This window comes from Sebastes fasciatus, chromosome 12, assembly GCF_043250625.1.
Source record: "Sebastes fasciatus isolate fSebFas1 chromosome 12, fSebFas1.pri, whole genome shotgun sequence".
In the NCBI taxonomy this organism is placed as follows: domain Eukaryota; kingdom Metazoa; phylum Chordata; class Actinopteri; order Perciformes; family Sebastidae; genus Sebastes; species Sebastes fasciatus.
The window spans coordinates 1378874-1404875 of NC_133806.1; the positions used below are offsets into that span (position 1 = coordinate 1378874).

A 26002-nucleotide genomic window follows, 5' to 3' on the forward strand; every position below is an offset into this window, starting at 1 on the left:
TACATCGAATACAAGCTGGAGAGGTACGGCAGCTTCTGAAGCCTCTAGTAGGAGTTCAAGTGGGTGTTACATGACCTTAATCAGAACGTGTTTCACATGTGGTCTCCAATTAGAACAACTCTAATCCCGGATATGCTTCGTGTTTTTTTAAAAGACCTCAATAAAGTGAGTTATCATTTCATGTCAGATGTGCTGTAGCTAATGTACAGTCCGTCCCGCTGGGATCAAACTCGTTGGGTTTTCTCTGGATGTTCCAGGTTCCTCTGACAGTCTAAAGACATGTGGTTCAGGTTCAGGTGAAGTTGAGATTGCTTTGCCTGTTGGTGTGAATGTTTTGTCTGTCTGTGTGTAACGGTACGTGTCCACAGCCTCCGTGCTTTCCACGCTCCCCATTCATTGTCTATGTAAGCAGCCGCGCAATGCATTCTGGTAGCGTGGTGTTGCGATTCGAGAGACTAGGCGTCACGACGCCCGCTCCTTATTTGCATAAAGTTGAGGGCTCGTCTACTTTATGTAAATCACGGGCGTCCGACGCGACTCGCCGCCTCTCGAAACTCCCGAGGATCTTTTAATCGCTCCACCTCTCACGTGCATGCTGCTCACTCCACACTGCAGAAGAGTTAGTTTAGCTCTGAGAATATCTAGTGAATGTTCAGTGGATGTTTGTGCAGAAATAACTGCTGCAGCTCCTCCAGACCAACAGAGGTTTCCCGTGTCTTGTGAAGTGACGGGGCTCCGCAGAGAGAAACCTTGTCATCTCATTACCGACCGGGTGCCAATGTCTCCCTGCTCTCTCCGGCTGCGGGCGGAGGGAGACGAGTTTCTCGCTGCAGAGCCCCGCTGCCTCAGCCTGCGCTGAGACAGGAGAAGCAAACAAAGTATCAGCAGTGATTCATGGAGAGACCTTCGTCTGGTCAGCTAACATTACTGCCAAGCAGCTGAAATATAGAGTGATATTGTGCTTTTAGCTGACGTGTGTCGCCTCACTGTTTTGAGCGATGCTCGTTCATGTCTATGTAGAGCGAGCAAGCGCGAGCCCGACGCTGACTTTCGTTGATTTCTCGGCCACAGGTGTCGCTGTTAACAAGCATTTCTGAAAGTTACAAACAGTCCCTTTAGGTCCACATTGATGTCATCGTGACATTATTACTGTCATGTTATTAACCTTTTAAAGATGACTTTATGCAGCTTTTCTTCTTTAGTTTTATAGTTGATGGTTACAGATACACTGTTGTACCAGGTTGTAGCTCACATGACAGAAGAACAGAAGGTGCTTTAACCTGTGAAATCATTTAGGCCGTTGAACCTTCTCTGTTTTTCATTTTGTGTTGAGTTTAGAGAACCTCAGCACAGACATTCCCCCCCACCAGTCTCTCTGTGGGGCATTAAAACCTGGACAGGTCTGCAGGTTGAGATTGTGACTTCCTGCCAACTCCTGATGTGCATCGCATCGCTTTGAATTATCACACCGATTAAAACGCTGCAGATCCACCAGGAGACTTTCCACTTTATGACCTGCTGCTAGCAGACAGACAGAGGACGTTGGAATAAAGTGTTTTACACGTTGAATCATTTTCTATTTCTTCTATTTCTCTCAATCTGTATATTTGACTCACTTTACCTTCTACTGTATCTGTTCATCTCTGTCTGTCTCAGTGTTTATCTCCAACACTGACAATTGATAAAGAGACTCAATTATAACCAAAGCTAGAACCACAGGTTGATGATGTCTGATGATAATGTGCTATAAAGGCTAATCCAGAGTTCAAACGCAGTTTAGATGGGTTTTACACAAACACACACACATGCTCTCACAAGAGGCGGCGAGTCCTCTACGCTGACCACGGCTTGTGGTGATAATAGCAGCCACATGTTCCACGACCTGTTTTACTGTAAATACACACACGCACACACACCGAACACATGCACGAGGAGCATGAGAGCTAATGCAGAGCCATGTGTAGGCGCTTTGTCTCGTACCCTCTCAGTTCCAACGTGTCTCATGGTCCGTGTCCACAGGGGCGTTTTTTATCGCGAGGGGACGCGACGCTTCCCAGCATTGGACGCCTGGTGGGCGGTCACTAGGAACAAGGCACTCGGCTCCTTATTGGACGAACACTTTCCCGCCGCTGGCTGCTGCTCCCAGCTTTCAAACCGGAACCAGTCTGGAGGCTCGTTTGGAAACTTTCTTCTCTTATTTCACGAAAAATAGTTCACTGAAATGTGTTTCTGAAAACATTTGAGGCGAGAAATAATCCATGCAGTTGATGAATCTGTCTTTATTTTGGATCAACAACGTTTATTTTAAAAGATTATCGGGAGTTTGGAGAGGCGGCGAGTCGCGTCGGACGCCCGTGATTTACATAAAGTAGACGAGCCCTCAACTTTATGCAAATAAGGAGCGGGCGTCGTGACGACTAGTCTCTTGAATCGCGACGCCACGCTACCAGAATGCATTGCGTGGCTGCTTACATAGACAATGAATGGGGAGCGTGGAAAGCACAGAGCCTGTGGACACGTACCGTCAGTCTCCCCATCGTTCTACTGTATGTCCCATCCTTTGTCTTCATGTTTCTTCACCTCCCTCTCCATGTCCCCATGTCCCGGCATTAATTTATAACTCCCTGGATGAGAGCAGTGTTATCCTGGATGGTTTTGTAGATATAGACCCAGATGAGGTCAAAGGTCAACATCTCAATGTAGTCTCTTAATGTAACTCGCCAAGATGCTTATTATTCTCTGCATATGTAGCACCAAAGGACACTTGTGATAAATAGAAATTGAACTTCTATATAAATGCAATGGGTTGAACGTTCTGTGCAGTGTATAGTACATGATGCAGGAACTTTAAACACAATAGATGAATATTCATCAGCAGAGCTCCAGTTAAAATAGAGTGAAATCAACATGGACACTTTCCTGACTCAGACTGTATAACACAAGATTATTGATGGCTCCGGCTGCTGGCAAGACTTTCTTAAAGTCTGTGATGATGACAGAGTGATGAAGAGCATTCCCTCAGAGTACCTGCCAGTAGATAAGTTGATAAATAAAAATACTTTATAGTTGTTACACATAAAGATCTACTGGCCTGAGTGCAAAAAGGCGCAAATGGAAACATAAAGAAGTCACATTATCTGGCAAGTGTATATGTAGGTTTTGGCTCCAAAAAATAACAGCTAGAGAGTCGACACATGTTTTTAACATCGCAGTGATGTCAAGATGCAAAGATTTGCAAGATCAGTGCACACAGAATATGTCTTTATTTATGAGCAGAGAGATTCCTGTGCATCACATTTAGTTTGTGAAGAAGGCCCTTCAGCAGCTTTAAGTCCCAACAGTGACGACCATCCTCAGTGTGATGCCCTGCAAAAAGAAATGGATTAACTGATTATGAAAACAACGATCACAGCGGCCAAGAACTGAGATTGGTCAGCTTTGGCTGCTTGTGTGTTCATGGTGCTCCTCAACTAATTTAAAGGGACTGTGTGTAACTTTTTAAGCGTATAAATGTACCGGGTCGGGACACATGCTTGCTCGCATATGCGCGCTCGCGTGTGGCCGCTGTACGTCTCCTCTGTCTGCCAGCCTTCACTCAGAGCGGGCGCATGTTCTCGCTCTCTCGCTCCACCTCTAGACGTGAACGCTGCTCACTCCACACTGCAGAAGAGTTAGTTTAGCTCTGAGAATATCTAGTGAATGTTCAGTGGACGTTTGTGCAGAAATAACTGCTGCAGCTCCTCCAGACCAACAGAGGTTTCCCGTGTCTTGTGAAGTGACGGGGCTCCGCAGCGAGTTACTTTATCGTCTCGTTACCGACCGGGTGCCATATTCATGGTGCTCCTCAACTAATTTAACCGATCGCTCTGGACAGAATTTGAACCACGATAAAATAAAGAAAAGATTCTGTCATCATATTGGTTCCCAAATAGGCCTATATGTTGGTGTAAGCATGGAGGGATTATCCACATAGACGCAGCAGACGGGATTAAATTCACTGAGCAGGACAGGTAATGTTAAAATAATTTGACCTCCCATAGAGACAATATAGGTAAAACATCGGTATATTATAAAGTTGTCAGTATCCTCGTTTGTAGGATGTGTTGTCCGACCGTGTCTGAAGGCAGAAGGTTTAGCTGTTCTGAATGGCCTGGCATCAGAAAGTGTTCGGTTGTAGTGAAGTAGTGAGAGCTTGAGAGAGAAGATCAAACCCTGCTTACTGTTTTACTTCTGCACACCTGGCCAGCTGCTGCGTGAATAACGTGGGAATACCTGTCATACTGTCAGTTTAAGTTCAGACGCTGTTCGGTCATCCGACAAGTACTTTGGTAGAAGCAAACTGATGCCTTCAGTGATCAGTGTTGGTGTTCATGCTACATTTATAATATTATATGAATGGTCTTCTATAATTTGCAGCTAATAATTTGTCTTGTTGGTTTAGTATTTTGTAAATGAAATCATCAACGTGTCTCATGAATCATTTAATTTAGTGAATGTTTCCCATTCTGAAAGGTTTAGGTCGACTAACACTCAGACTGTTTTGTCGTCTAATCGATTGGTTGATTCAATAGACAAATCTATAAAACTGAGTTTTTCCTCAAAGAATCACACAAAAGCAGCAATCTTACGTTAAATCTGATGTGTTATGGAAAAACATAAAAAATGAGTAATGGACTAAAGTAATCTCAGTCGACTCAGACGGAAACAGACGATTAGTCGACTAATTGACTAAGAGGGGAATGCCCTACAATAAAACATCCTTAATGAGGTTTTCAATCACCGATCATGAACCCACGGGCTCCAAACGCCATCCATCAATCTCTCCATTACAGTTTATATATATCTGACATTTCTGTGGCTTTTATCTCAAATTCAGACGTAAACTGTTGTTATATTAGAAAGACTCCGTCTGGACTGAGTATCAGAGAGAAACGACAGCATATGGGAGACGGTAAGTTAAAGCACAGTGGAGTATTGACATTCCTTCAGCGATGACTGATGAGTCACTTTGTGAATAGATGGAGAAAAAGCAACAAACTAAAAACGCCGATCACAGATTCAGCAACGCAGGCCGGCACGCTGCTGCTTCATGTATGTGTGTCTGAGGGAGAAAGGTATCAATAATTCCCATCAATCATCCACTTCCTGCCTCAGTCAGCAGCTGGTATGTAGGAGAGCTGTGAGAATCATTAATTACACACACACACACGCTCACACACTACATCATTACTGTCAACAGCTGCCGAGCAGGCCGTGCGATACCCAAATAACATCATTATCACAAGTATTCTTCAACAACGTGCCCCCTTCAGGTCCCCCCGGCCCTCGGCTCCACAAGGAACCAGGAGGAATAGGTCTGACCCCCCCCGCCCCAACCAACCACACCACGGGGCCCTCAACAGCCCCCTGCTCTTCACACTACTGAGGTGACCTTTGACCCGGGGGGACGTGTCAGAGAGAAGTCGGGGCGAGCGCCTGTCAGTGGACGGTGGCTCGGGGGGGTAAGAGACTTCTGGGTAATGAGTGAGAAGTGTGTGTGAACGTGTGTTTATGGGTTCAGGAGAGCGCTCGTGTCTAGATGTTTTTTTGTGTTGTGCATTCGTTTGTACGTCCACAGTTGATGTTGGACTGTGTGTATGTGTGTGTGTGTGTGTGTGTGTGTGTGTACTTAATGTAAATGTGTAACAGCGAGGGTTGTGTGTTTTGGTGAGGTAGATTCAGCTCATTTAGGGGTGAGAGTGTGTGACCCGCTCGTTTATCACCGCTGACAAAGTGTAAAAGTCAGTAAGAGATAGAATTTGCTCTCAGCTCATAAATCACGACGTCGGGCCGGCCCTTCAACACACACACACACACACACACACACACACACACACACACAGTTCATAGTTAACTTAAATGGTTTTCTCTCCTTACGTCTTTTTCCCCTTAATGCTGTTTCTCTCTCTCCTGATATCTCAATCTTTTTCTTTCTTTCTCCTTTTTTTCAAATCTGACTTTCTATTGAGGAGTAACTTATCGACTTATCGACTAATGCTCGGTTCAGACTCCAGGATATCAGCCCGATTACAGCCCGACACGGCCGTCGTAGGGTGTCGACTCGGATCAGGAACGATAGATGAGTGTCGTGTGCGAAAATCTATGGTTTTATCTTGTGTAGTGTGTCATAGTACACGACAACCGACGCCGCGTCTGGGACGCCTCACGACGTCCCGACAGGAAGTCTAGATTTTTTTTGCTTTCCACGTCGTGTTCCGTCACGGCCGTGAATTTGACCGGCTGAGCTCAGACGAACACAGCTGTAAACAGAAGGCTACTTATTATGCAGAATGATGTCATCGGACCTTCAACTTCTGCCGGACCTCGCTGTAGGATATTCAATCTAGGTTGTGTCGGAGTAAAAAACACCAACGCTGTTGCGTCTTTGCGTCATGGAGCATCCCGTTGTGCGCCCGCTTTCTCTTCTCCCTGTGAATTATACTTTTACTGTTTTCCCCCGGAGCCTCGTGGGCCCCTTCACATGAGCCCCGGTAAGCCTGTATATATTAAGAAGACGGTGCCGGGAGAGTGTGTGTTGCCGGAACAGGGGACTGACGTGTAGTCTGTCGTGTGTCGCGGCCAAGTCAAGGCAAGAATTTATGACTCTCCATCGTCTAATCTGACATAGTGACCATCGTAACCGTCAAAGATATCCTGTAGTCTGATCCTGGCATAAGAGGGGGCAGCGCTAAATGAAATACTCTGTGCTAAATGACTAGTGTGCAATGAATAATAATTGTTATAATACTGTAGGAGTAACTGTAACAACTTTATAAAAGAAAGAATTCAAAGATAAAAAATAAAAAATAAATGAATGAGCTACATGAATGCAGATTAAACATGTTCTCATAACTGAATTACATCAAATGCACATTGATGTAGTTAATGACAAAGATAATCATTTAGTAAACATTAACTTTGGTAAATCAGAGCGTCTAACATAATGTAATCTCATTACCATGTTGGACTGACTGAGTTGATGTTAGTGTTACTGTAATTAGAACAGAACTCTGTGTGTTTGCCTCGTTTGCTTTTCAAAGAGAGAACCGTCTGCTCTTTTCTGATGTTGCTTACACGACCAAGAGCTCAGTGACCCCGAGAGGAGCTCAAACAGGCCTCTACAACCAGTACAGAAAGACACATCAACAAACACTACCCGCCACAGACTCCCCAACAGACACACACACATACTGTAGTCGAGCCCCTACTTAAGCTGGCGGAAGAGCCTGCGGAGGATGTGGCGGGTCAAAAAGATTAGCGCGGTTCCCTGATGGTGAGGTGTCAGGGTAGTGAGCTGAGAGAGAGAGGGAGGGAGAGAGGGAGAGAGGGAGAGAGGGAAAATAGAAAAAGTTAGAGATGGCAATATGTGAATGAAAAGAGGAAGAGGGTTATAGGCGGATAAGAAAGAAGGAATGAATTAAATAGGATAAGAAAGAAGTGAGAAGGAAAGAAGGCAGTGATGCTGAACGAGCAAACCAGGATTAGTTTTAATAAGCAGTGAAACCAAAGTAAGATGAGCAGAGCGGTATGGTTGTACCTTCACCTCCAGTTTGCAGAGTTTAATTTTCTCTTGATGGCTACCTGTATTCCTGTTGCTTCACCTTGTTGATATCTCCTGTTACTCCTCTGCTGTAGCAGACTGGTTAAAGTGGTCTAAGCGGTCCTGGCTGTTGGCCAGAGGACCTGGTACTCGAGCGGAGTCGTACAAGGTCAAGAGCGCCAGTCTGATAGAGCTGCCCTGGCTGCTCTGCCACTTACAGGATATAGATAAATAGATATAGATAGTTATTTGTGACACTGAGCTCATCTTCTTCTGAAGGACATGATGCACAGACTATACAGATGGCCTCATTTCATGCAACTCGCGAGTTTTAGGTTGTAGTGGGCTCAGTTTTAAAGCTAGAGTGAAGATACTGGCATCATATGAAACTACAGAACCTGATGAATCCATCGGTACCAACCATGTCAGACTAGCTTATCGTTAAGGAGGTTAAATAACGCTCCAGACTAACACTACATTTTGGCGAGGATAAACTTGGAATGCCCATGTTCAAAGGGGTCCCTTGACCTCTGACCTCCAGATCAGTGAATGTAAATGGGTTCTATGGGTACCCACGAGTCTCCCCTTTACAGACATGCCCACTTTATGATCATCACATGCAGTTTGGGGCAAGTCATAGTCAAGTCAGCACACTGACACACTGACAGCTGTTGTTGCCTGTTGGCTTTCTGGACAATATCTGCGTTTGTTTTTGTGTTATATATTAAATACATACATACATTTGCAGAAAGCAGCATATTTGTCCACTCCCATGTTGATAAGAGGATTAAATACTTAAAAAATCTCCCTTTAAGGTTCATTTTGAACAGATAAAAAACGATTAACTATTGTGTGATTAAATATTTGATTCGATTGACGACTATAATGTAATGTAATTTATTTATTTTTTAATCAAGGAATGGGACATTTAAAACATTTCTCAGTTAATGGTTTAATCACATGTTGAGAAATTAGTCTTTTTTTGGAAGAAATGAGTCGAGCATCCAGCAAAGCCGAATGAGCATTCACCCATCTCATGTTTTCTACCCACATGTGTTATTTAGATAATAAGTGACATGCTTAATCCCTGCTCGGGTTGGACCAGTTGAGCTATACCTATCTTGACAAAATATGTCCAAATGTTATTGTGTACCTCGCTCCTCGCACTCACGTCCTCTATCAAATGACAAACCGCTGGTCTTATTTACTGGATCCGAGTACACAGTTCTGCTCTGTGGTGGAACTCTACACTGAAGTCAGCTCGGGTAAGGGATGTGAACGCAGCCATGTATGGGCTCTCTTCTCTCCCAGTGGGCCCTCGTTTTACCCACAATCAAGGATCTTTAATCTCGACGGCCAAGCATGCCAACGGACCGAAGTTTAGAAGGAAAGAATAAAAGATGAACAGAAGGAAGAACAGGAAGGACTTACTGTAAAGTTCAAGTGGGGACTATTGACGTCCTGTAGAGTGGTATCAAGTGGACGGACCTCCATCTGTCCCAGCGGCGGTACAGACGCTCGAGTGTTGACCTGACCCACATCAATCGGCCGACTGTTGCTCTTCTCCTTCACACAGCTGTCTTACTGTATACATGAAGGTTACAGAAAACACTTCCACAAAACTGGATGCTTTAAAGATCATTTCAGATATTTCAGGTTTATAATATTACTGAGAGAAAAGCAGGTTGAAAAGGAGGAACAGTATGCAACGATGCTTATGTTTTATAATTTATATACAGAGAATATCATCAACTAATTAATGTCCTGCATTCAATATGTCACTTCAGTAAAAGTTAGCATCAAAATATACTTGAAGTACAAAAAGTAAAATTACTACGCAGAATAATACATATTACAATATATCATTGTATTATAATTACTGATGAATTAATGTGTTCATCACTTTAATATTGCAGCTGGTACATTCTGTATAATTATATACTACTTAAAAATACATCATAGTTTATTAGTTGATTTATATTTTGTTTTAAGAATCTGAATCTGTAAAATAGGTAGTAACTAATATTGTCAAATAAAAATATTTCCCGCTGAGATGTAGCTCAGAGGAGTAGAGTTATGAGCTATAGGTTACATAGGAAGGAAATACTGAAGTAAAGTACAAGTACCTCAAAATTGTACTTATTGTATAGTACAGTACTTGACTCAGTGTAGTTAGTTACATCCTCTGCTGGAGCACAACATTATTTACATTTGCACAAGATCTAGCCTAAACTCTCTATAGATCTAGCCTCTTCATTTTGCTCTCAAAGTGCACCAGATTGATGCATTTAACTTTAAAATGTACAAAAACAAATCCTGTCGTAAACACTGCCTCAACACCAGTATGCGTCTGTTAACACCCGGTGAGATGTCAGGACTTAAAGAAGCTAGTTGTGTTTTTTTTAATAAACTTTTTTCACACTTTACCAGGTAGGAGAGTAAAAAAAACAAATGATATTAGTTCATTACAAAACATCTGAGAACAGGACCGCCACTAAAGTGTTGATTGAGCCAGTTGAAGGCACGCCGCCGCGGTACACATGCACGAGTGTGCACATGATCAGACTGGTACTACCTCTGCCTCCAGAACAAACCCTGTTGACCAGAGTCATGTGTAAACATTAAAAAAAATATTAACATGTATTACAAAAATTCAGCTTCTTTAATCTTGCAGCAATATTTGAAAGAATGAGACGCAAAGATAAAAGACGATGATATTGAAAACAAAACTTGTTCCTTTGTTGAGGAGTTGTCAAATATATCTTGAATATGATCTCTTCTTAAAGTCCAGATAGTTTTAGACTCATTGGGCTTTATGTTCAGATTAACGAAGGAGGAAAGTCAGCAGGTAAGTTGTTGGTGTTCTTTTACTTAGCTAGTAAGAGGACTAGATTTTAATTTATGTTCTTCGGTTCCCAACAGTAAGTCTTTGCCATCACATTATTGCCATGAAACTATTTATTACAATATTGTTTTATCTAAAATCTACTCTTAGAAGGTACTCTGAAACCATAAATTAAAGAAAAAAGAAAAGGCCACCTTTTGACTTAAAAAGAAAAATGTTTTGAGTGGCTCCTGGTCCTGATCTTCTCATAAGTCAGTTCCTTTGGGTCACCAGAACAACTTGTCCGTTACTTCCAGTTCAGTGTTGTTTACTTCACAAAATGTCAACTGTGTCAGAAACACAGATCAGATCAGAGCCTATTGCATCACGTCTGTGGTATAATAACATCAGCTGATGGCTCACAGCCTCATACTCTGTCCTCCATGGGAGTCAGTAGGTGAAATTGACAAAATACAACTGACACATCTCCCTTTAGTAACATCCCTATCCTTCTAATGACGTTCCCTACGTAACCCTGATCTCATCTCCGTATGAACATTTATCACTATGCTAATTTCTATCATCAGATTTACGTCCCACTAACGATCTGACCTCGGCTCAGAAAGGTAAATGTGAAGAAAACAACCTTCTTCTCATTCTGTTTATGATTCCCTGATGTCATCTCTTATCCCATTCATGTCTGGATGTTGAATCTAAGTCATAAATCACAGTCACATGTTCTCAATGACGAGCAGATGCTCACTTTAAGTTCAATAACCACATTGTGCTTCATGCTCCATATATCAAAGCACGTTGGTCACAATAGTGAAAACGCTCCTGGCCCGCAGATCTAAACATGGAGGAGAATAACTCATCCTCTTTCAACACTGTATCGTCCCGCTCTATCTTTAATATCTGAACATGAAGGAAGATAACTCGTCCTCTTTCAATACTGTAACATCCCGCTCTATCCTTAATATCTGATGATCATTTTAGCTTTATAAAATCATAGGTTAGGCACAATAAATCTTTCTTCATGTATTCCAAATGTCTTAACCACAAAGTTTGAAAAAATAAATAAAATAGATAACCCTGATGATGTCATCAGGGTGTTGTGTTTGATTGACAGCAGCTGGCAGGCTGTACGAGGGGACATAAACGTGCGCTGTAGCCTACATGTCATCTGCAGACAGCGTGTTGTTAGTGGTATTGAAGAGTAATACCTGATTTAATGTATACTTCTGCAGCTGCACCTCTAGGACAGGAGGTTAAAAAGCGTATTCCCCGACTATTCCTTAAATTTCAAGGCAACTTTCTACACTAGATTTTTTAGTTTTCAGGCCAACTCAAACTCTTAAAGGGACTATTTGTAACTTTCAGAAATGCTTGTTAACAGCGACACCCGTGGCCGTGAAGTCAACGAAATTCAGCGTCGAGCTCGCGCTTGTGCTCGCGCTTGTGCTCGCGCTTGTGCTCGCGCTTGTGCTCGCTCTACATAGACATGAAGGAGCATCACTCAACACAGTGAGGAGACACACGTCAGCTAAAAGCACCATATCACTCTATATTCCAGCTGCTTGGCAGTAATGTTAGCTGACCAGACCAAGGTCTCTCCATGAATCAATGCTGATCCTAGTGTTGGCTTTTCCTGCCTCAGCCTCCCGACCGCGGCCGGAGGGAACGGGGGAGACGCCGGAGTTTTGGTCGGAGACGATAACGTTTCTCTCTGCGGAGCCCCGTCACTTCACAAGACACGGGAAACCTCTGTTGGTCTGGAGGAGCTGCAGCAGTTATTTCTGCACAAACGCCCACTGAACATTCACTAGATATTCTCAGAGCTAAACTAACTCTTCTGCAGTGTGGAGTGAGCAGCATGCACGTGAGAGGTGGAGAGAGACAGCGAGAACGTGCACGGTGTGTGAGTGAAGACAAGCAGGCAGAGGAGGAGAGACTCCGGCCACACGCGAGCGCACATGGGATCCCGACCCGGTAGATTTATACGTGTAAAAAGCTACAAACAGTCCCTTTAAGTTTTGAAGAAGACTGTCTTCATTTGAGCCAACTAATTATCTTTTGTTGAGATAACTTATCATTCATATGTTCTACTGTACATACTAACAATTTCAAGTAATAAAACATGTGCTAACTATTTAGCTTTTGTTCAGATAATTAATCTTTCTTGTTTATAAAAACTTAAAATTTTGAGTTCTACATATTAAGAATTTTATACAGAAAAACAAAACCAGTTCAGTTAACATGTTTATTTAAATATCAAACAGTAGTTAAACTGTAACATTCATACATTAACCAGGGGTGGGTCCCCTTTCTAAACCATTATTCACTAATCACTGAGTGAATTTTGGTTGAGCAAACATCCTGATGGGATAAAAAATACAAAAAACTGATTTAAACTGGTCATTGGAACTGTGTTTTTTTCTGTCAAGAGCAAGTCATCAGTGCTGTAGTATCATCATCCCACCTCGTCTTACTCATCTCCAAATAAAAGCCAATTCATCACCATCATTTGGCCTTAATGCCGACCAGATGGCCAGTTTCCGAGTTCACCATCTCTCCACAGAGCCCTATAATAGTATCAGGTTACTTTGTATAGCAGGACAAACGTATGTCAGGGGAGGTTAGTCTCAATGGTTTTGGCTACGTGCCCGATATATGCCAAGCAGATATGACACTGTGGGTCCTTAAGTGAAGCCTAACATTCACCGCCAACGTAGACGCTCACTGCGCTGGCTAACAGCATCACATAACGTCATCAAATCGGCCTTCATAATCCAACGAGTGCAAAGCCTTTAAAGTGTCTCCTCTGTGGCACCCGGATGCCTGCTTGCAGTTAACAAAGAAGAGTGAGCAGAGCGGTGTTCATGAAGGAGGAATGCTGGTGTATAACGCAGCTATTGATCATCGTCTGTCCACAAAAGTATCAGCTATCAATGCTACATTCCTTCTGTACGAGCAAACGTATAAATCACAGTTTTAATATAAGGCTACTGACAAAGGATGAGAGAGTCGGGTCATTTATTGTAGTGGACATCATGTTGGGGCTATTGGATGTATTCTGAATGTCTCGACTGGTTAACCGGATTCTTTTTAGTAGAAGAAGGAACGTAACAAGATGATGGAATGATTTAATGAGTAAGTTAAAACCTCCACATTTATCAAGAGTAAAGGTCTTTTCACACCAAGTCTGTATTTTTGGTATGCAGTTTTTAATCCGTCATCCAATAAAAAACATTATGCACAGAAGCCTTGCACACCGAGTCCCATGTGTTTATTATTCTATTTGTTGTGAAAATTCGTAATACAAGACAAAGCTGAATTATTAGCGTGGGTACGATGGATAGCGCTGGTCCAAAATGGGGCTAATGAATGAATGACATTAACAGGAAGCTATGGTTTAGCTGCCTAGATCACGATCACCACCGTCTAATCTTCCCTTTGTTTTGCAACCATCCCCGATCACAAGCTCTTCTTCTCTTCTGCGATCTCCTGCTACAGTCTCTCTTTAAATTCTGCATCTCTGTTTTCTTTTATTTGGTTATCGTAAAGGGCTTTGTGCTGGAAGACAACCTTTGTCATGTCATTTTGGATGTTGATGTTTGTACGGACGGTGGCTCTCAGTTGTCAAACAACCCTCTTTTTTTGCTGTTTGATTGACGCGAAAAAAACACCGAAAATCAAACCTTTTCTGAGAACTTTAATGACGGCCGAAAAAGATGTACTTGGTGTGAAAAGGCCAAAGTCAATGAAGACTGACATTTATATGTACCTTCATTCTCTGATGAATATGATAAAGAAGACTGGAAGTCAAACAAATGAAACGCTGAAAGTCACGTGCACCACTTGGCTGAAGTGGAACTTGACCCTTGGTTCCTATTGCTTTTTGACCAGCTGGAGAAGTCACTGAGGTCAAAGGTCAAAGCTATGGGAAAGAGAATCAGGTCATGAGTTGTTAAGTCGGTCAATACCCAGGAGAGACACTTAAAGAGATTCAGGACTCTTTGCTAAACCTAAAACAGCAGCTTCTACAGTTTATCTCAGCACACTGTACAGTACTTCCTTTGTTTCATTTGTTCGGTGTTGTAAAATCTTCTCTGTTTCCCTTTTTTGCTTCCTGCCTCTTCCTCCGTTGCTCTTCCTCGCACCATCTCTCCCTCCCTGACCCGTCTGCCCCGAGCCGGTTTAAAGTTGCCTCTATGTTTGTTTTGTTTCGTTTCCTCCACCTCTTCCTCCTCCTTCTCCTCCTCCTCCTCCTCCTCTCTTCTCTAACCCCTATTTCTGGGTGTTGTGAATCCGAAGGAGCCATAAAAAGGGAAACGCAAAGCTCTCAGCCATAACAGCAACGCATCCCCTGTGAAATCCTAGACGGCCATTAAGCTAATGGGGCACTCTGGGCCCAGCCGGTGGTATAACTCAGTTGGCGAGCTGTGGGGCGTGGACCAGGCACAATGGGGCCCCGTGTTCCAGTGTGTTGGTGTAAACACTGCACAATGAGTCGGCTTCACAAAGCATTAAATAGACTCCAATGGGCGACTCTCACGTCAGTAGAATTAAACACAGGTGTCGACAGCGTGACGGCTCTGAGTCTCCAGATAATCATTCAGAAATATTACTGTATTTAATGTGAAGAGCTCTCCACAGTGGGATTGAGAAGCACAGTGGTAGTGAGGAATGAGAGCTCAGATGAGACAAGCCCACCCAGGATATCCCAACTTAGGCAAAGAACAGTGACAACGGCGATCCGTCCGTCGCTGAGTTGTAATTTCACAGAGCTCATCTGAGTCCGTCCTGGCTGGCCGGTCCGGAGCGCGGGGCTCGGACGCTCCCTCCTCGTGAGAAAGGACGGCCCAACTTTTACAGTAAAAACCATTTACTGTGTTTACTCATGGTTAGCAGGCCGGCACGCACACACACACACACACACACACACACACACACACACACACACACACAGACCTCAGGTGGTAGGAGATCGCTCACTCAGTCGCTCTCTACCTTCCTCCCTCCCTTCTTCTCTCATTCTGTCTGACTGCTCAGTTTGTTTTTAACAGGAGGGGAGGGGATGATACCGTCCTCAATTACTGGGGAAGTGCTTTTTTATGGGCCTCTCTGGCAGAACACACACACACACTCAATGTGAGTGTGAATTCAGAACAATGTTCATTTCTTTATAGAAGAATTTACAATAGACTCCCCCCGTCGATGGATTTAAAACACAGCCAACGATGGCGCTAATCTAATTTTCACCTTCAGGTTATTATGGGTGTAATGTGGCCTGTTAAGTTAAAGAAATTAGCAGCGCCTTGGGGGTTACAAGAGACATTCAGTGAGGAGACAAAGAAAGGAACATATAAAGGAAAAAAGTTTGTTGAAAGATGAGGACAAATATGCAATAAAATGAGATTTTCCCATTGCTGAGCTCCATCCCCCTGATCACTAAAGCCTCCACCAGGACATGGGAAATCAGTTCCTCCTCCTCCTCCTCCTCCTCCTCCTCCTCTTCTTCTTCCTCCTCTTCCTCCTCCTCCTCCTCCTCCTCCTCCTCCTCCTCCTCCTCCTCTTCTTCTTCTTCTTCCTCCTCCTCCTCCTCTTCCTCCTCCTCCTCCTCCTCCTCCTCTTCTTCTTCTTCTTCTTCCTCCTCCTCCTCCTCCTCCTTCTCCTCCTCCTCCTCCTCCTCCTCCTCCTCCTCCTCCTCCTCCTCCTCAACAATGGGAGAGTGGAGGAGTGTGGATCCCGTCCGTTCTCAGGGCCAGAGGTGTAAATTCCAGTGCAGCCCCAGGGCTCCGGATAGAAGGAGAGATTGAGCTCTGTCTGCCCCCCCACCTCCTCCTCGCGGCCCTCAGGGGGGCTGGAGGGTAATGAAGGCTTGGCGGCGGGGGCTCGTCGAGGTGGACAGACCCAGAGAGTGTGTGTGTGAGTCTTTTTGGGGGATTTGCAGACATACAGGAGGGGATTCCAGGGCCGGCTCTCCTCGTCACCTCTAGTGACCACTGGGCTAATTACACAGCAGGTCACACACACACACACACACACACACACACACACACACACACACACACACACACACACACACACACACACACACACCGTTGTCTCACATATCCATTTTTACAGTTCTAAGGAATGTTTATATTGTTCTTTAATTTCATGTTTTTACAGCGCAGTCCTCACATTGTGTGGTTTTTAGCGGTGTGGCTCTAGGGATGGGGATGTCTGTCGTAGGGATGCTAATTTAGATTTTTTTTTCATTGACCGATTATTAACAATTAACCGACAAGATTAGTGCGTCGCATGCAGCGGTGCGCCAGCTGCAGTGTTAGTGTGCTGAGTCCCCAGTTCACCCGTCCTGGAGAGACAGCGTGCATTGTCGAGGACACATGCAGACACTTCAGTAACTCTCCACCACACCATTTAGCTGGTTTAGCTGCGTGGTTGTCAGCTGTGTCTGCCTGTTGTAACGTTACTTACGTTAAAGAAAATGGTGATTGTTAGTTGTTAAGGTGACAACACACGTCAGTGGGGCCGTAAAGTGCTTTGCTCCACCATTAAGCTGGCCGCGGAGGTCGTCACAGAGTCAAATCCACGTCTGTTAAAACAAATTCAAATTCATACTTTCTTTCTTAATAAAAAGGTAGGGTCGACGATGTTGGAAAGCTAGCATCATTTGAAAGTAGCATGGCCTCGGGAGCTCTGTCTAAACCCCCCCCCTCCCCTCGGGGCTCCTTCCAAGGCAACGCCCCCCACACACACACACATGCACGAGCAGCGCCGCATCGTAACTACTTCACCACCACAGAGCAGAGAGAGGACCTCAACTCAACAACGCTACCTCATGACCAGTAACCGCGGCAGTGCTACTGCAGGGCTGAGTTTTCTCTTCCATTCTCCAGGAAACATGCGGCGGCGACGCACTTTGAGTTCAGGCCGGTGCACGCCAAGGGTAGAGAACGAGCAGGGAGGCATCTGATTGGTTCTTTCCAAGCGGACCTCGAGGCAGTGATTGGTAGACGTTTTTACAGGATGACAGCAGCTACAGATGACGGATCTTTTCCGATCCTTTTTCAGAGCTCATCAGTAATGGATCGCTGTCGGCGTGTAAAGACCATTTCAACCAGTATAACAGATATACAGGAGAACATCGTCAACCCTGCCTTTAACTTACTTGTAAAAGGGACAGCCAGTAGGACGGGACTATACGAACACTAGATGCCAACGCTGTTGTTTTACACGTCATGCCCATTTTCACGCCGGCATGAGTGAGTCTGTGACTTAGTTTAGTTTATACGGAAGTCAGCCCGCTACGACGGATCCAATGGAAACGGTACACATGATAATGGCCCTCGCTCTGACCGTCCTGCTACATTCATTTGAATGGTAATGTCCGTTCTACTCCTATTCTATTTCTATGGGTTATTCTCATCGTGTCAAATCAATCACAACACTGTGAGAGCCGAGACAAGTCACAGAGACATTAAACTCAAAACCATTAGCTGACCCTCTGTGATGACATCACAACCCTCCTGTCAATCACATCCTATTCAAGCAGAGGCTCAAAGGAAACACTTCCTGCTGTTTAGTCTGGTGAGTTCAGTTTGATTTCACATGATTCAAGACTCTGTTGTATTATGAACAGGGGGTTAACTTTAAATCAAATCTACTTAGACTACTAATGAAAAGGAAACACAGCACAAACCCAACCACACCAGTCTGAATCAGGTCTTTTCTCTCTCTCTCTCTCCTCCTCACCCACCACGCCATAAAAGCACATTAACACTAATATTGTGCTAACATGCTAGTCTCCAGGGGTGGGCTATGCTTTGTCAGGCGGTGGCAGAGCAGAACCAGCAGCTTTAACTCCATTTAATTACACCAGTTTACTAGCCCAGTCCAACTACCCCGGGCCATCCCCGACATGCACACACACTTAAAACGCAGTCAGACAGACCTACTGTATGTGCTGCTACAGTACACACTCACACATGAATCCACTGGATCCACTGTAGTCCGAGAGGAACTGTCTCTCCTATGCGGTGTGGGCGACCAAGTGCAGAAGATACCCCCCACACAACCCCCACAGGTACGGCCCACAGAGCAGCAGAACAGCAGGAAGTGTACTTTTACATCTCTTCCACCTATGTGACGAGCCTGCGAGGCTCTTTGCGGCCTGGGAACACCTACAGACGAAGCTACTGCTTCACAGGCTCATTGCACTGCTGCAGCTCTGAGATGAACTACCAGAGAACTCTGCTGTACATATTGATGTAACACAGCAATGACTCAACCTGTTGCCCTTTTAAACAGAAAGTGTTAGCTGGAAAGTCCTCTTGCGTACAGGGACATGCGTCAGCACCGACAGATGTTTGTTTGGTAATAACTGAAGAGAGTTAACAGTGACAGACGCTATGGATCAGGAGTGCTGCCGACGGCAACGGATGACGGAGTAATGATTATTTTTAGAGCTGCAACTAACGATTATTTTCATTGTCTATTAATCTGTTGATTATTTTCTTGATTAATCAATTATAAAATGTCAGAAAGTGGTGAAAAATGTTGATTAGTGTTTCACAAAGCCAAAGATGACGTCATCAAATGTCTTGTTTTCTCCACAGCTCAAAGATATTCAGTTCATTGTCATAGAGGAGGAAAGAAACCAGACAATATTCACATTGAAGAAGCTGGAATCAGAGAAATTTGACTTTGTTTTTCCTAAGAAATTACTCAGACTGATTAATCGATTATCAAAATAGTTGGCGATTAATTTAATAGTTGACAACTAATTGATTAATTAATGGTTGCAGCTCTAAATATTTTGTCATTTTTCTTTTTTCTGATTCATGAAACAAAGATCCTTCAACCAAGTGCTGGTTTCACTTCATCTATACCATAATAATTATTACATGCAATGCATTGAATCAATATTGAATTTGGTAAATGATCAGTACTTCCACAAAACGGGCTCTGTAACAGATTACAAGATTCATAAAGAACATCAGCAGGTTTGAGTTTTCTGGTCGTTGTTCTTCGGGCGGTGCAGCAGTAGGAAGTTAGGATGTTAAAGAAAAGCTACATCTGCAGTCTATATAGGTAAATAAGATCAATCTCTGAGCAGCGTAGTCATCCTCCTGTGTGGCGAGGCTGCCCGATGTGAACAGGATGAAGGCGAGGCGATGGGAGGAAGTAGTGGATCTGTGGTCGTGACCACCATGCTAACTCATTTGTCCTCACAGTTTGGAGCCTTCGGAGGGAACGCAGCTCCTTTTTCATGTCGTCATGCATGAACATCCCATATAATGAAATCAAACCTTCTATTTATAAACACGTGTGATCATTAGTGTGTTCGTGTCTCTGAGTGTCTGCCATTTAAAGTACTAAACCACCGTCTATAAAAAAAATTCTGCAGCGAATCGTAGGAAGTGTCTCTCCTCGTGGAGGGAGGTCGAGGGGGGAGCAGTTTTACGGACGCTGGAGTAATAGCGTGTTCTTGCTTGAGTGTGTGTGTGGTATACTGGGGGTGGCCGTCACGCCTACACAGCCACAGGCCCAGCAGCTGACAACCATGCAACGATCGGCCCCGATTCTGAAATCGAGGATTCTGGCTTTTATCTTGGCCAAGAAGACGCGTCTGCTCTTCATTTAACCTTTTACATTTCCTGAACGTGTTTACTGTAGATACATGATCGGAGGGTGTCTGTTTACAGAATGAATACAATGAATGAAGAATACATGAATTACGTGTGATTTTAAATCAGAGTGCTGTAAAGCCGTGTCTAAGCAATAGTAGCACAACATTTAATTACTGTAAAACACCCAATTCATCACTATTCAGCACATAAGACCCATGAGTCCGTAGTTCTTTAAACTCTAAATAATAGTTTTATCTTTGAGCCCTCGGAAGGACTTGATAGAGATCATATTCTGGCCACACATACACGTATTAAAAAGCCCATTAAACCTTCAGAAATCTCCGTCTTCTACCATATGTTGAACTGTCAGTGAGTCCTCTGCGGTTCCGTTTCTGGAACATTTCATTGTGAGATGGGTGGCCTCCTGTCCCGTTCTCCTCCTCCGCTGTTCCAGGAGAGAATTTACAGTGACACGATGAGCTCTGTCGTACGTTAACGGATGATGCATCGTTGTTGCATTCGTGACATTTCCACTGGGAGGATGTGACGCCGTTGAGTCATTTCAAGACAACTGCAGCAGTTTAGTGGATATTCTCTGGAGAGTCGGAGTGTGTAAAGCCGGGAACATATTTGAAGCTTATGGAAACTACTAATACTGGGCACCCCACATGTATCGAGTTATTGTACCCACTGAACAACTGAGTAAGAACAGTACACAACACAATGAAAGACAGGTGGACTGTGATGAGGCACACCTGCATGGGACTGTAACAAACCAGAAATGGACATTCAAGTAGCTTTGTTCACATATGATGCAATTTGGGTGGAAATGAAAAGTACAAACTAGATTTTGGTGGTCAAAGGTCAAGGTCACTGTGACCTTATGTCTGTCCAATTCTTGTGAAATGGATATCTGACGAACGCATCGAGGGAATTTCTTCAAATTTGGCACAAACATCCACTTTGAATTTGGTAGTCAAAGGTCACTGTGACCTCACAAATCACGTTTTTGGCTATAACTTAAGAATTCATATGCTAATTATGACACCTTCACACAAATGTCTGATAGAATATTGATTAAGTGATGGCATTTTGGACAGACATGGATTGGTTGGTGGTAATTCTAGTTATTCTATTCATTGCAAAATTTGCCATACAAGACAAAACTGAATTATTAGCCTGGGTACGACGGATAGCGCTAGTCCCAAACGGGGCTAATGAGTGAATGACATAAGCAAGAAGCTATCGTTTAGCTGTCTAGAGCACGATCACTACCATCTAATGTTTCATACATCCTTTGTTTTGCAACCATCCCCGATCACAAGCTGTTCTACGATCAGCTGCCACAATCGCTCTTTAAATTCTGCATCTCTGTGTTCTTTACTTTGTTTGTCATAAAGTGTTTTGTGTTGGGAGACAATTGAATGAAGTGAATCAGCTTATCAGACGCCACTTTGGATGATGACGTTTGCATTTACGGTGGCTCTGATTGGTCAAACTACTCTGACTGATGAGAAAAATGCAGAAAATAGAACCTGTTCAGAAAACTTGAATAGTTTCTTTAGGTTTCTGAGATCTTTTCCACGTTGCGTGTGTAAACGTGACACCACATGAGGTTGTATTTATTTTTGAACGTGTGACAATTTTGAACGAAAAAATACGGAGTGCAAAAGCTTTAACTTTGAGAAGCACTTTTTGCTTCTGTTTCTTTCCCTCTTTCTGTCAGTTCTGCAGGGCGATGAGGACCAGAGGCCCTGTTTGACGTCATGAGAGGCCAACAGGGAGAAACCCCCCCCACCCCTCGCCTTCCCACTCAGGTGTTTGTTTTCCTTCAAATGTTTGAAGAGGAAACAGGTACCAGGTGTCTTCTGAAAACGTCTGTTTCCTGTGGAGTCCAGGAACCAGACGGGCACGGCGCTCACACACCCGTCTCCCTGCTGATGCTGACACTGACACTTTGAGTTTGACTCATACAACACTGACGGCCCACAAACCCTCACTCAGACCAGATGAAACGGAGTGTGCCAGACTCAGACACAAACACCTTGCCTGGGTAGACCGAGCGGACAAACATATACGCAGATTCTTGTACAGACAAGTGCAAGAACCAGATGGAAAGACGTGCAGCCTTATGATGCAGCTTTTGTGCTCATGAGGAGGAAATGACTTTACTCTTACTTCCATACTAACACAACAAGTACACTAGAAGATATCAACATATCAGCTGTAATATGGATGACTTTGAGAACACACTGAGCCAAGCTAATAAAGCTGCTGCTTCTTCTTCTTAGAAAATTCATGTGAATCAGTGAAAATGTCAGTCATGATGGTGATGTCGGGTTTTCAACACCTCTTCTTATTCCAGAGGCTGCTGGTGGTTTCAGAGTCGCTGCAATTTGACCTGAAAAGAGAAAAAAAGGACGATCAGACAGGATATTATCTAAGTGCAGGTAATAAATGTAGCATAAAGAGATGGAGAGCGAAGGAATTTGAGGGGAGGCCGCGGTCGGTGAAGAGCCTTTGAAAGGCGAAGCCATCAGCGCCCTTCTCTGTGACCGTGCAAGCCACCGATGACAAGGCCAAGATGGCATCTGCTGATAGGGGCTGCTCATCAGCACCTTGATTTCATGGGCCACAGACGGGGTGAGAAGGGGAGGGGGGTTAGGCATGTATGTGTGTGTGTGTTGTATGAGTGTGTGTGGGACTGGTTACTAAGGAAAGTAGGGATACATCTATCTGACTTTAACTCAGCCACTTCTCTGCCAGTTGTATGACATGTACCGGAAGTCTTGGACACACGTTGTGGCTTCAGATGAGAACTGTAGGCCAACCAGGTAGTTAGAATCGCCCTGGTTCTCTCCACTAAAAGCCAATGGGATTGTTCCACTGGGTTTTGGATTATTGCAGAAAATACAAGATACTTACACGTTTTGTTAAACAAAATAATCTCCACAAATGAACACCGTGTTCATGATTTTTGAAGTGTGAATGCAGTCGCCAGAAGTAAAAAGTTAACGTTAGGCTATAAACGAACTACACCACGGTCGCATGAGTGCATTATACACAATGAGGCAGTGAAGGAGGACGAGTCGGTGTGATGACGTTTAGTCTCATTTAGCCACTCTTGTTTGCAACCACCCTTTTTAAGACGGAGCTTCAAAATTCGAGTGGGATATTTACTGACGTATTTTATTTTGTAGAAGAAAGCGTTAATTAAGGGATAATGAACAGCATTGTTGTGAAATAAACCCAGACAGGTCTCTCATCGCCCTGAAAGGGTTAATTTCACCACAATGACCCGCGAGCTGTACATTATCCCGCTTAATACAACGGCTACTTACTGAAGAAATCAATATTTTGACACAAAAACGGTCCTCCAGAGTCCGACAACGGTCTGTTATACATAGCAACAGTCTGCTATACATAGCAACGGTCTGTTATACGTAGCAACAGTCTGCTATACATAGCAACGGTCTGCTATACGTAGCAACGGTCTGTTATACGTAGCAACGGTCTGCTATACATAGCATCGGTCTGCTATACGTAGCAACGGTCTGCTATACATAGCATCGGTCTGCTATACGTAGCAACGGTCTGCTATATGTAGCAACGGTCTGTTATACATAACAACGGTCTGTTATACATAGCAACGGTCTGTTATACGTAGCAAAGGTCTGTCATACATAACAGTCTGTTATACATAACAACGGTCTGTTATACATAGCAACAGTCTGTTATACATAGCAACGGTCTGTTAGACGTAGCAACGGTCTGTTATACATAACAACGGTCTGTTATACATAGCAACGGTCTGTTATACATAACAACAGTCTGTTATACATAACGGTCTGTTATATATAGCAACGGTCTGTTATACATAACAACAGTCTGTTATACATAACGGTCTGTTATACATAGCAACGGTCTGTTATACATAGCAACGGTCTGTTATACATAGCAACGGTCTGTTAGACGTAGCAACGGTCTGTTATACATAACAACGGTCTGTTATACATAGCAACGGTCTGTTATACATAACAACAGTCTGTTATACATAACGGTCTGTTATATATAGCAACGGTCTGTTATACATAACAACAGTCTGTTATACATAACGGTCTGTTATACATAGCAACGGTCTGTTAGACATAGCAACGGTCTGTTATACATAGCAACGGTCTGTTAGACGTAGCAACGGTCTGTTATACATAGCAACGGTCTGTTATACGTAGCAAAGGTCTGTCATACATAACAACAGTCTGTTATACATAACAACGGTCTGTTATACATAGCAACGGTCTGTTATACATAGCAACGGTCTGTTAGACGTAGCAACGGTCTGTTATACATAACAACAGTCTGTTATACATAACAACAGTCTGTTATACATAACAACAGTCTGTTATACATAACGGTCTGTTATACATAGCAACGGTCTGTTATACATAACAACGGTCTGTTATACATAGCAACGGTCTGTTATACATAACAACAGTCTGTTATACATAACGGTCTGTTATACATAGCAACGGTCTGTTAGACATAGCAACGGTCTGTTATACATAGCAACGGTCTGTTAGACGTAGCAACGGTCTGTTATACATAGCAACGGTCTGCTATAAAGAAATAACAGACCGTAGAACGCAATGATTGACAAATCAGAATCGAGTGTTCAACAAAGCCGTGTAATAAAATCTCTTCAGCTTGTGTTAACCACAGATCTTATTTCAGGCATCAAAACCCATTAAAAAAAACATTGACTTTGAGACGATGGAACAGGACGTGTTCTAAAATGCTAACTCATTTCTGTATTTAGGACTCCTTCCTGCAGCTCTCTATTAGTCTGTGAAAGTGCTCGAACACTGTGGTGAAATGCTTCATATGCCCATGCTCAGTCACAGTCTGACTGGAAGTGATATATTGTTTTGGTTAACCTAACCTAAACCATAACTTAACCTTACAGGGTTCAACATTCTGCATTTGTAGCTCATTCGTCAAGAAGTTAGCAATCAATTCTTCAAGAACTGATCTCTTATTGAATATGGGAGTTAACTCATCGTACCTCATGCCAGGATCCGGATCCGATGGTGCGTCTGTGAGGTGGTGAGGTGGTGAGGGCAGACACCAGGAACATGTTAGGAAACAGTACAGAGACATACAGGGACTCGACTGGGGGACTAACTCTCCAGCCTCATGTACACCGACTCCCCCGGCCTTCGACACCCCATCAATACACCACCTCACACACACACACACACACACACACACGCACACAGACACACACAGACACACACACAGACACACACACACACACACACACACACACACACACACACACACACACACATTTGGTAGAGGGGTTTCAAAGCAGGTAAATAAACCCCGGGGATTGAGGACAGAGGCAATAAATAACAGCAGGATGACAGATAGGGGAGGTGGGGGGTGGACAGACGGACCGGGGGAGACGGCAAGACGGAAAACAGAGATGTTCATTTTCACCAAACCGTCAGTAATGACCTCATCACCGATACGTCTTCTTCTACCCCTTCTGGTTCCTTCCTCTTAAACTGTGGTCACCTTTTACTACCACTTACAGTATATCACAGAAACATCTTCTGTCGTTTCCATCAGCTTCCAGAGCTTTCAGCTTGTCGTATGAGAGGCATATTTTACTAACATGGTGACAAGGCCTCTTCATTTGTTTGAATGTAGCTGTGAGACATGATGGATGCAACCTAAAACATTTTATATTCTGCTTTGTTCTGGGAATGCCAGTCAGCTAGCTGACAGTGTAAAACTGTACGAAAGACAAATATTTACATTGAAACTGGGCTATCCCATCATTAGAACTGAGAGCTAATCGATCCAATGTCTGCGAGGCGCTAACAACAAACACTGTGCAAGGGTTAGCACTGTGCACAAAAACAAACCAGAGCCTGTTTTAACTGAATCCAGTGGACA

At 43.7% G+C, this 26002-nt stretch overlaps 1 long non-coding RNA gene across 1 annotated transcript in view; it reads left to right on the forward strand.

Moving 5' to 3' along the window:
* Positions 1-23750, forward strand: part of LOC141778384 (uncharacterized) — a 58898-nt gene extending 35148 nt beyond the window's left edge. The window contains exon 3 of the long non-coding RNA XR_012596058.1: positions 21768-23750. This is a non-coding gene — a long non-coding RNA (uncharacterized LOC141778384). The remainder of the gene's footprint in view (positions 1-21767) is intronic.
* Positions 23751-26002: the final 2252 nt, after the last annotated feature.